We start from the raw sequence: 10,437 nt of genomic DNA on the forward strand, positions 1-10,437 counted from the left end.
AAGAGTTTTAGGCTCTTACATCAATCCAAACCCAGGAAACTGTGGAAGTAGCATTCAAAAGCCAACCATTCATGCCAACAATTTTGAACTGAAGCCACAGCTCATCACCCTTGTGCAGAACAACTGTTCGTTCGGAGGAAGTGTCCAAGAGGACCCAAATCAACATTTAACCACCTTCCTGAGAATATGCGACACAGTGAAGTCTAATGGTATTCATCCTGACGCCTATAGACTGCTCTTATTTCCATTCTCACTCAGGGATAAGGCAGCCAAGTGGCTGGAATCTTTCCCAAGGGAAAGCTTGACAACTTGGGAAGACGTGGTGAACAAATTCTTAGCAAGATTTTACCCTCCTCAACGAATAAATAGGCTGAGAGCTGAGGTCCAAACTTTCAGGCAACAAGATGGTGAGACTTTGTATGAAGCATGGGAGAGGTTTAAAGACCTGACAAGGAGGTGTCCACCTGACATGTTCAACGAATGGGTGCAGCTGCACATTTTCTATGAAGGGCTGTCTTATGAGTCAAAGAAGGCCGTATAGACCATTCATCCGGAGGATCTTTCAACAAGAAGAAAACCATTGAGGAGGCTATAGATGTCATTGAAACAGTAGCAGAGAACGACTACTTCTATGCTTCCGAAAGAGGGAACACAAGAGGAGTAATGGAGCTAAACAATGTAGATGCTCTGCTGACCCAAAACAAGCTCATTACCCAGCAGCTGGCTGACCTCACCAAGAAGATGGAGAGGAACCAAGTGGCAGCAATCTCCACTTCATCAACAACCCAAGAAGTAGTGAATGAAGAAGCAGAGGGAAGTCAGGAGCAAGCCAACTACATTGGGAATTCACCAAGGCAAAACCATGATCCATACTCCAAGAACTACAACCCTGGATGGAGGAATCACCCAAACTTTGGAGAGAGGTGAAGCAAAGAAAGTCAGATGGGAAGATTGCAAGATGGTTACTATAAGTAGGAAGGAGGTTGAGGAAAAGTAAAACAAGCCATTAGAACAACTTGGAGAGACATCAGCAGAGAAACAGGAAAAAGATCACCAAGAACCCAAAATTTCACAAAAAGAGCTGACACAGAAGGAGCTGCTGAAACTCTATGCACCGTTTCCCCAATTACTCAATGGTGCTGTAGAGAAGAGAATATACTCAAGGTTTCTTGACCTGTTTGCATCCCTCCATGTAAACATATCATTCATCAAGGCCCTCCAACAAATGCCCTCATATATTAAGTATATGAAGGAGCTGCTGACCAGGAAAAGCTCACTCAAGGGAGGACAAACAATAGTGATGAATAAGGAGTGCAGTGCTCTCATTCAACCAGAGTTGCCTATAAAAAGGAAGGACCCAGGGAGTTTTCACATCCCCTGTGCCATAGGAGAAACATTGTTTGATAAGGCACTCTGCGATTTGGGAGCAAGCATCAACTTAATGCCTTTATCCCTTATGAAAAGGCTGCAGATCAATGAGATAATACCCACAGATGTAATTATCAGGCTGGCTGACAAAACTCAAAAACAAGCAATAGGAGTGGTTGAAAATGTGCTGGTGAAGGTGGGAAAATACTTCCTTCCCACAGACTTTGTCATCTTGGACATGGAAGAAAGTCACACTCACCCAATCATATTGGGAAGACCGTTCTTAGCTACAGCCAGAGCACTCATAGATATGGAGCGAGGGGAGCTAATTTTGAGGATCCATGATGAACAACTCAGCTTCAATGTCTTCAAACTCTCACAATAAACAGATCATAATGAGATACTAAGGGAGGAGGCAAGCACTGAAGCACAACCAACACCTCTGGGAAACCACTTGGTTGAAGAACAAGGCAATCAGCAGCTGTCACAGCTCAAGGAAAATAAGGAGGAACCTAAACAACCAGAGTCATATGAGACCAGTAACAAAATTCCCTTAGAAGAGGAGGTCACAAAGAATAAGGCAACATCAAAAGAGACAAAGAGGAAGGCACCAAGGAGGTAGAGGAACAAGAAGATCCCTACAGAGGACTTCTCTCCAGGGGATAAAGTAATCTCAGCTTACTTCCCAGCTATTCCCCCCGATCTCCCCACCATCCCATCTCAGCTACCTAAGGTCTTTACCATCAACAGAGTTCTTTCCTTAGAACATGTAGAGATCCTTGATGAAGCCAATGGATATAGGTCTACTACAAGAGGGGAAGATCTGAAGCATTACCAACCGCCATGACAAAGGCAAAACGTCAAGCTAGTGACGCTAAAGAAGCGCTTCATGGGAGGCAACCCATGTTTTACATGCTTTTAAAAGTAGTTAATAATGCAAGGTTCAGGGATTTCAAATCAACTTGACATGGACTTGAATGAATCCTTGTGTGCAACATATAGTGAAGAACAAGTTTGGTGTTCAAGGCACACTAAGAGAACATCAATGTAACCCATATCATGTCACTCTTAGGGGCCTTGAACAAATCTTTTACACCACACGACACCAAACTAAGTTTGGTGTTGCCAATGTTGCACACATGGATGTTGAGTTAGTCAGTTGGTTTGCTCTAATGAATGGCACTTAGTTAGTTAAAACAAAAACTTTAAAAAATAGTTATTCTTTTTTTTTTTTGCCGCTACTATCCACACATATTTTTTTATCACAATTATTTTATTTTGTAGGAGAGAAGAAAGGGGTATTGAAGTGGATTGAGTGGACAATTAAATGAGGAAGGTTTGGCCACTTCATGAAGGAGGATGACACACTTGTCTTCAAGGGGAATACATTGGAAAATGTGGCCATGCAACATTGGAAGAAGGATACTCTTGGAGACCGAACAAATTCCCTTCATAAAGTTGATGATCCTTGTCCTCTTCACATGATAAACCCCATCTGTCCATAACATAACAACTCCATCAATCCACACCTTTCATTTACTCACCACCTTTCTATATAAGTAATCTGTATTCCGTACCCCACCTTCACATTCCACTCCCACTCTTCACACTTCTCCCTTTTCGGAACCAAGCACTTCCTACCCCACTAAAAACACTCTCACCAACTCCCTTCATTGCACCAAATCCTAATCAACCGAAGTCCATTCTCCACACCCTTTCTTTTCAAAAGTCACTCATGGCATCATCAAGCTCTAAAAGAAGAAAGGGAAAGGAGCCTATAGAGCAACGTTCTTTTGATGAAAAGAAGTTCAGAACTTCTTATCATGTATTACAGTACGGATGGATGGTTGATAAGGAGATCGTCTATGAGCTGGGCTTTCAAGTCAGAAAAACTGAGTGTCCCAAAATCACAAAGAAGGTGGAAAAGAGAAGATGGGAGCTCCTCACTGATCCGGTCACTAGGGTAAATGCAAATCTTGTAAGAGAATTTTATGCAAATGCTGTTCGTTATGATAAGGCAGATGAGTCTTATACAAGTTTTGTAAGAGGAAAGACCGAGGATTTCAGTCCTATGAGTATCATGAGAGCATTAAAGTTGCGGTCTATACCGTTTGAGGAAGAGAGCTATCATTTAAGAATTGATAACAGCCCAAATTATGACCAGATTGTGCGAGATATATGTGTACCAGGTGCTGACTGGGTGCGAGATTCCGAAAGGAAACCCAAGTTCATTAAGAGAGGGGACCTCACTCCTGAAGCAAAGGGGTGGTTCGAAATTGTAAGGAGATCCATCCTCCCCGCAGGGAACAACTCAGAGGTGAATCTCAAAAGAGCCACAATGGTACACTGTATACTCAAAGGAGGAAAGATCAAGGTTCATGAACTCATAGCCCAAGGCATTAGGAAGAGGGCTGAAAATAGCGATGCTAGAGGAAAGTTAGGCTACCATAGCACTATTTTCCGACTCTGCGACAAGGCTGGGGTGGTGTTTGAAGATGAAGACCCCGAGTGGATCAAAGAGGGCATTCCCATTACAGTTCGAAGGATGAATGCTATTGCATCCCCCCTACCTCAACGGAAGCCAAGAAAGAGGCCAGCCCATCAAGTAGTAGAAGGACAAGACCTAGAAGAGCAAGCCCCAGCCACCTTGAACATGAACCAATTACAAGAAGCCATTGATGGCTTATCTAGGCAATATTGGGAAAATCAAGAGGCACAGAAGGAGCTCCAGCTACAAATGATGAACCGTCAAGAAGAATCATTTTCTAGATGGATGAATCAACAAGGGGAATGGGAGAAGCAAATGATGGAGCAGCAATTGGAACAAGGAAAACAATGGGGTGAATCTTTCCACAGGATAGAACAAAGGCAAATTGAACAACAAAAATCTATCCAGAAGCTAATCAACATCCAAGCACATCAAGGTGCACATATACATGAGATGCATCGAAAATAAATAGAACAAGCAGAACTCTTTGACGAGCACAGGGCATTCTCTGAAGGGGTTTACATGAGTGAAAGTGGAAATCATGTAAACATGCTAGCAAGGCTTGGATACTTAGTTGGACAGCTACCTAATGTACATCTGGGAATCACAAAATATGACGAAGTGAAGGATGAGTTAGCACGAGAAGAAAGAGTAAGGGTGGAGAAGAGTCATGAATCGGTAAAGAAGGCACTTGAAGACTGGAAAAGAGCCAGACTAGCACGGATGTAAGGAAGCACAAGTAGACACAAAGAGGACAAGCAACAGGAAGAGCATGGGCAACCCCATGAGTAAAAGGTGGTGGAGTTCCCTCTATGTTCCATCTTTTTCAAGCTTTAAATAAGGAAAATCATGTATGAAATAGAACATGTTCCTTGGTAGTTTAGAAATTTTCAATTCTGTCTTTAAGTTTTTCATTGCCTAGGTCTATGATTACTAGTCAAGTTGCTTGTTTTCAATTCCATCCTGCTTATTGTGTTGCTTGTCTCCCTTTGAATCAAATAAAAAGAGAATGTTTTTTATCAAAGACCAGAGTGGAGTTCATATTGTGAAGTAAGTTCCTTAGTGTGTGAGGTGGTCATAAGTTAGCTAAGTTGGTTCACCAACAAGGGTGGGAAGATGACCATCTGTCCTGAATCATATGTTTGAAACACACTCCATGAGACTAGCTAAATAACAAGATCCTAATAAGAAAAAGGGGGAAAGAACAATAAGAGTTGAAAAAGAAAGAAAAGTTAATAAAGAATAAGGCTAGGCACCAAGGGTTTGAAACTTGAGAGATGTGTCTGTGGTGCTCCTGTACCAAGGATCTTCTTGGATGAATAAGTTCTTAGGAGTGCTTCATCACTTGGTAACTTGGGTTAACTAACCCAGGATTATCAACTGAAAATCCACTATCAAGAGCAACCTTGCTACAGAACATTTAGTAACCTAAAGAGGTGCTGGACACCAAGGTCTCAAGAAAGGAAACAACAAACCATGTGCCTGTGGTGTATATGTATGGGGGAAAGAGACTTGAGGGAGTAAGTCCTTAGGGGTGTCTTAAAACCTAGCACCTTGAACCAACTGGTTCGGGAGTGCTGGCTGAAAGCTTATCTTAAAGAGTCGCCCCCTCACAGAGCACTTAGCCTAAGAACACAAATAAGCCCTGAAAACAATAAAAGGATCAATGAATAAGAGACTCATAGGGTGCAATCAAGTGAGTATTCCAGGACATGATAAAGGTCTGAAAGCCAGTGAAGGAATGAACCTAAGTTGCTATGCATGAAACCACCATAAAACCAAGGATATGACCTTCACAATAATGACTCATTCCTCTTGGCATTCCATTCATCATTCTCTTGTTCCAGTACTTGCTTAGGGACAAGCAAGCTTTAAGTTTGGTGTTGTGATGCCAGGGCATTTTGGCCAGTTTCACTGACCTTTTCTTTACTATTTTAGGGTAGTTTCATGCATTTTCTTAGGAAATAAGCAAGGTTTGGGTAGAATTTCACTTACATCTTGATTTAAGCATACATTGAGCACTTTACATGATTTCATGAGAATTTTACATGAATTAGATGACAAATTGGATGATGCATGTCTCATGATGTGGATTAGAACTTTGATGCACTGTATTGCTTGATTTCAGGACAAAGGAAGCAAGAAAGAGCCACGTTAGCAGCCACATTAGTCTAACAAACGTGACCACCAGCGTGGAATGGGAGCTAGCTTGCAACGTTAATGAGAAAAGTAATCGCCAATAACATCCTCGAAGCCATCATAGCCCACGTTAAGAGTCACGTTAACTAAGTTAACGTGAACTCTAACATGGAAGAAAGAAAGTGGAGCCAACGTTAGTGACACTCACCTTTGTCACTAATGTTGGACCAAGCTCACTTTGTCACTAACGTTGGCCAAGCCACAATGAGCCACGTTAACTCCCACGTTAACTTAGTTAACGTGGAGGCTAACGTGGAGAAAGCATGTGATTGCCAACGTTAGTGACACTTACCTTTGTCACTAACGTTGGGGTGAACCCACACAAGCCACTCTATGAGCAACGTTAACTCCCACGTTAACTCAGTTAACGTGGAAGCTAACGTAGATAAGAGAGATGATGAGCCAACGTTAGTGACACTCACCTTTGTCACTAACGTTGGAGATGGCTAGCATTACTACGTTAGAAGCCACGTTAACCTAGTTAACGTGGACTCTAACGTGGGAAGTAGGGGCACATTGGAACGTTAGTGACAAAGGTAAGTGTCACTAACGTTCTCGAAGGATTGGCAAGCTTACGTTAAGAGCCACGTTAACTAAGTTAACGTGGACTCTAACGTAGGGGGAAGGGAAGTCTCTCAACGTTATTGGAAAAGGTGAGTCCCAATAACGTGTACGAAGGATCAAGAGGCAACGTTAGTGGTCACGTTGGTGCCACTAACGTTGAAGTTAACGTGGATTATCCTTGGGTGAGAAACGTTAGTGAAAAAGGTGATTGCCACTAACGTTCTCGAACCCACACTCTCACTTAACGTTAACGCCATTAACGTCCTGAGCTAAACACCCTGCCTACTCCACACTTTCTCTCTGCAAGTAAAGCTAAGCCCACTGCGGAAGATAACTGCTTCAAACTCAAGATCCAAAGGCCCATATCCAAGACTTGAAGAAACAACTAGAAGATCAGAAGAGTAGTATATATAGGGGTAGTTTTGAATTAGAAAGAAGCTTTTTGGGGGATTGGAAATTGGGAACTACTCTCTGTATAATTTACTTTCTCTGCACTTCTAGTTCTAGTTTTCATGATGTATTCTCCATCTTTGTTTTCCATTTCCAGAGCTATGAACAACTAAACCCCTTTCATTGGGTTAGGGAGCTCTGTTGTAATTTGATGGATCAATACTAATTTTCATTACTCTTTTTCTATCTTTTCTCTTGATTTTACTAGAAAGCTTTCAATCTTCATCCAATTAGGTAGTTATCTTAGAAAAGAAGCTATTCATACTTGGATCTCTTCTGAACCTTGGAAGAGGAATGAAGAGATCATGCTAGAAATTCTTTCTCATGTTGGACCAAATTGGGTTTGGTTGGGTATGGTGACTATAATCCTACCAACACTTGATTTGGGAATGCATGTGGTATAATCAGTGACCATAATTCATCTCTTCTCATGAGCAATTGACCAAGGAATTGGCTATTGATCAAGATTTGAGAGATTGAATTACCAAGGAATCAGAATTCGATCACTTAAGATTGCCGAGGAGATCAATGAATGCATTGATTGAGGAAGAGATGAAAATGAACTTGATCCGGAGAATGCAACATCTCCTAAGCCTAATGAATTCCCATTTCTGATCTTACCCATTCTCTTTAATTTCTGTAATTTACTTTTATGAGCATCTTTCCCATTCCCATTTAAGATTCTGCAATTTACTTTCCGCCATTTATATTCAGCTCTTTATTTCCAACAATTTACATTTTCTGCTATTTACTTTCCCGCCATTTAATTTCCTGCAAATCTCAAACCAAATTCTGCTTTGCTCAACTAGAACATTCCTCTAATTAAAGTTGCTTGACCAATCAATCCCTGTGGGATTCGACCTCACTCTATTGTGAGTTTTTACTTGACGACAATTCGGTATACTTGCCGAAGGAAAATTGTTGAGAGACAAGTTTCCATGCTATCAGGTGACTTTCTTCCATTTCCAGTATGACAAAGTATGTGGGAAGGAAGTAGTTCCCAACCTTCACCAGCACGTTTTTAACCACTCAAATTGCTTGTTTTTGAGTTTTGTCCGCCAGTCTGATGACTACGTCTGTGGGCATCAGCTCATTGATTTGCAGCCTCTTCATAAGGGATAAAGGCATTAAGTTGATGCTTGCTCCCAGATCACAGAGTCCTTTGTCAAACATTGTTTCTCCTATGGCACAGGGGATGTGAAAACTCCCTGGGTCCTTCCTTTTTGTAGGCAGCTCTGGTTGAATGAGAGCACTGCACTCCTTGTTCATCACTATGGTTTGTCCTCCCTTGAGTGAGCTTTTCCTGGTCAGCAGCTCCTTCATATACTTGATGTATGAGGGCATTTGTTGGAGAGCCTTGATGAATAGTATGTTCACATGGAGGGATGCAAATATGTTAAGAAACCTTGAGTATATTCTCTTCTCTACACCACCATTTAGTAATTGGGGAAAGGGTGCATAGAGCCTCAGCAACTCTTTCTGCGTAATTGTGGTTTCCTGAGGATTCTCTTCCTGCTTTCCTGCTGATGAATCTTTAGATTGTTCTGGTGGTTTGTTCAGCTCTTCCTCAGTCTCCTTATCACTTATAGTAACCATCTTGCAATCTTCCCATCTGACTTTCTTTGCTTCACCTCTTGGATTTTTCTCTGTGTCACTTGGGAAGCTATCAGTAGGTTTGGGAATCTTCTCAGATAGGTATCCCACTTGAAATTCCAGCTTCTTGATGGTGTCTCCCTAATTCTTGATATTGGCTTGCACCTCCTCTTTGAACACCTTGTTATCTTGAATCTCCTTGCATATGCCTTCAAGTAGAGTCTCAATCCTTGATAGTCTTTCTTTCAATGATGGAGAGTTGAGATTGGAAGGATGAGAAGGGCCATTTTGACTTTGGTATGGATATTGAGGTGTGTTGTTAGGTGGGTGCTGATATGATCTCTGTGTGGAATGTTGGTGAGTTGCATTGTTACTGGGGTTGTGGCATCTCTGATCTTGGCCTTGATCTTGTTGATTTCCCCACCCAAAGTTTGGGTGGTTCCTCCAACCAGGATTATATATTTTGGAGTATGGGTCATGGTGCTGCCTGTGTGAATTTCCAATGTAGTTGGCCTGTTCCTGATCACCCTCTGCCTCTTTATTCACTCCTTCTTGAGTTGTTGCTGAAGTGGTGATTGCTGCTACTTGATTCCTCTCCATCTTCTTGGTGAGGTCAGCTAATTGCTTGGTAATCATCTATTTTTGAGCTAGCAGTGCATCCACATTGTTCAGCTCTATCACTCCTCTAGTGTTGCCTCTTTCAGAAGCATAGAAATAGTCATTCTCAACTACAGTCTCAATGACATCTATGGCATCTTCAATGGTTTTCTTCTTGTTCAGAGATCCCCCGGATGAGTGGTCTACTACCTTCTTTGATTCATACGAAAGGCCTTCATAGAAAATGTACAACTGCACCTATTCATTGAACATATCTAGCGGGCATCTTCTTGTCAATTCTTTAAACCTCTCCCATGCTTCATATAGAGTCTCACCATCCTGCTGCCTGAATATTTGTACCTCAGCTCTCAACCTGTTGATCCGTTGAGGAGGATAGAATCTTGCCAAGAACTTGTTCACCACATCTTCCCAGGTTGCTAAACTCTCCTTTAGAAAGGATTCCAGCCATTTAAATGCTTTGTCCTTGAGTGAGAAAGGGAACAAAAGTAGTCTATAAGTGTCAGGATGAACACCATTAGACTTCACAGTATCGCATATCCTCAGGAAGGTAGTTAGATGTTGGTTGGGGTCTTCTTGGACACTTCCTCCGAATGAACAATTGTTCTGAACAAGGGTGATGAGCTGTGGCTTTAGTTCAAAGTTGTTGGCATGTATGGTTGGCCGTTGGATGCTACTTCCACAGTTTTCTGGGTTTGGATTGATGTAAGAACCCAGAACTCTTCTCTCTTGCCCAGCCTGATGCGCTGGACCTTCTCTGCCATGGTTGTGAGCCTCTTCTTCAAGATGGTTTTCCATATTCTCATCCATGTCTGGTTCAAAGTACTCTTCCTCTTCCTCAGCACCAACTACTCTCTTTCCTCTTGCTTCCCTCCTTAATCTAAGCAAGGTCCCCTCAGGTTCAAAATCAAAGGAAGTTGAAGCCCCGCTTCTTCTACCTGTCATACAACCAACAAGGCACAAGCAAGAGAGAAAGATGCAGACAATAATTTCTACAGAAATGCTGTTAGTGTGAGTGATGCAATATATCAAATAGTTAGTGGGTTAGTGACTGAATTGTAAATAGCTAAGAAAATGGGTAGGGGAAAGGGAAGAAAATAGCCAAACAGAAAGTAAATTACTCAAATGAACTTAAATCAAACAAAATAAAAACAAATGCT

General features: G+C 41.8%; 2 non-coding genes across 2 annotated transcripts; one reads left to right on the forward strand and one right to left on the reverse strand.

The window, feature by feature from the left end:
• Positions 1 to 367: 367 nt before the first annotated feature.
• LOC148580525 (small nucleolar RNA R71) lies at positions 368 to 471 on the reverse strand. The gene has a single exon (XR_015899669.1). It is a non-coding gene; the product is annotated as a small nucleolar RNA R71 (small nucleolar RNA).
• A 9,056-nt stretch (positions 472 to 9,527) lies between these two features.
• On the forward strand, positions 9,528 to 9,634 carry LOC148580526 (small nucleolar RNA R71). Its single transcript, XR_015899586.1, has one exon. It is a non-coding gene; the product is annotated as a small nucleolar RNA R71 (small nucleolar RNA).
• The last annotated feature ends 803 nt before the right edge of the window (positions 9,635 to 10,437 follow it).

Source organism: Arachis ipaensis, chromosome B10, assembly GCF_059453495.1.
Source record: "Arachis ipaensis isolate K30076 ecotype BB chromosome B10, ASM5945349v1, whole genome shotgun sequence".
In the NCBI taxonomy this organism is placed as follows: domain Eukaryota; kingdom Viridiplantae; phylum Streptophyta; class Magnoliopsida; order Fabales; family Fabaceae; genus Arachis; species Arachis ipaensis.